The following is a 1,840-nucleotide window of genomic DNA, read 5'->3' as shown; positions in this document are numbered from 1 at the left end:
CCTTTCTTGGAGGTCTCCAGAAGTCCCTCAAAGCTTGCTACAAATGATTTTTTCCAACTATTTGAGTTGGTCTAATAAAAGATATCGGGTTTACCCAAAGAACCTTGTCTACCTATGTCCTTAGACCAACACGGCTGCAACCTACACCCCTCAAAGTGTGTGGCAGAGCTGGGTCTTCCAGATCCTAAGCGCATGACCCGCTCTCCTTCCTCGTGACTTTAATAGCAACCGACACCACCTGTCCCACCACCATCTGCCCCAAGTGCAGCCCCAAGCCAGCCCCTCCCAAGAAGAGGCCAGCACAGCCAGTGACCCCAAGCCCAATGTGAGCAGCTTGCCCTTGTCCTGTGCACAAATCCAGGGGACACATGCCCTCCATTTTTCCCCCAGGGGTGTATGCAGAGACAGGGAGCCGTCCCCCTCCCTGCCACCCTGCGCCCCCTGGATGAGCTGCCCATGGCTCCATCCTGTACCCCACCCCAGCTGGGCAGCCCCAGCCCCAGCCCCACTCCTCCCTCACCATGGAGGCCTCAATCTGCCTCCCCCCCACACACACCCCTTCCCTCCCACAGACTTAACAGCTGGATGCTGCTCTCCAAGCTGCATTCCTGGCTGTGAGCATGCTGTGGCTACATGCATGCACATGGCATTTATTGGTAAAGTTATCAGCTACACCGGCCAAAAAAAGCTGATTGCTGATAATGTCCCTTGGATTTGAATCTGTTGAAGATTTTATTTTGCATACAATATAGAGTTGACAACGAGGGAGTCACAAAATCAAATTAGTAGGTACATGCGCACCAATATATTGGTCCATATCAGATTGGCACCAGTAAAAAGAAAATTGACCTTATCAGCAACTGTCCTGTTTTGACTGTTGTAACCAATAATGTCATCGGTAAATGTCGCATGCATGCACGGAGTTGCAGCATGCATGGAGCCAGAAATGCAGCCCAGCAGCTTGGAGACCCATCGATCATCTCCAAGCTGCCGGGCTGCATTCCTGGCTGCATGTATGCTGTGGCTCCGTGCACACACGTGACATTTATCGGTGACATTATCAGCTACACTGGCCAAAAAAAGCGGAATGCTGATAATATATATATCTATATAGATATAGATCTATCTATATCTATATAAAGAAGGATCACTTAGCTTGTGAACCTATGCACATTCATCAGATGAGAGAAAGGGGTGAGAAAAGGTCCAGTAACATTCCTGGGGTGGGGGCAGGGGGGAAGGAAGTTGCTAAAGCTGTAGCCTAGTGGTCCTCAACCTTTTTTTTTTCTCTAGACTCAAGGAACCCTTGTTGGACTCCAGGCAGCACCAGTTGGACTTGAGGCACCCTCAGAAAATGCCAGCACTTAGCTTTCACTCTCTTTCTTTTTTGGACTGTGGGAAAATGACTAGAGCCGTGTTTCTGTTGCAAAGAACTCAGGAAGCCAAGGGCAGCATCCCTATATCAACCAGGATGGAAGGTTTTTAAGCCCTAGGTAGACAAAGCCTTGCTGGCTGGGACGATCTAGTTGAGGCTGGCCCTGCTTTGAGCAGGGGGTCAGACTAGGTGACCCCCCGAGATCCCTTCTAACCTGAATTGTCTATGATCCTATGAATGTAGCTTGCCAAGGGCTACCTCCCAGCGCTGCCCTGGCGCAGCACCCCAACCCCGCCGCACCCTTCGGCGGCTCTCCAGGCACCCTGCTTGAGCATCCTTGCCGCAGCCCAGGGCATGTGCTTGCCCAGTGCTTATACAGAGCACCCCAAATCTTTGGAGGGGGAGTGGGGAGAACATATGCTTTAAGTGGAAAAATCGAGGTTTAGTTAGAAACAAAGAGCTGTT

Source organism: Gavialis gangeticus, unplaced genomic scaffold, assembly GCF_001723915.1.
Source record: "Gavialis gangeticus isolate Ggan-Ray unplaced genomic scaffold, GavGan_comp1, whole genome shotgun sequence".
Lineage (NCBI taxonomy): Eukaryota > Metazoa > Chordata > Crocodylia > Gavialidae > Gavialis > Gavialis gangeticus.
The sequence above is the reverse complement of the archived record's forward strand: the minus strand, read 5'-3'. Positions refer to the sequence as shown.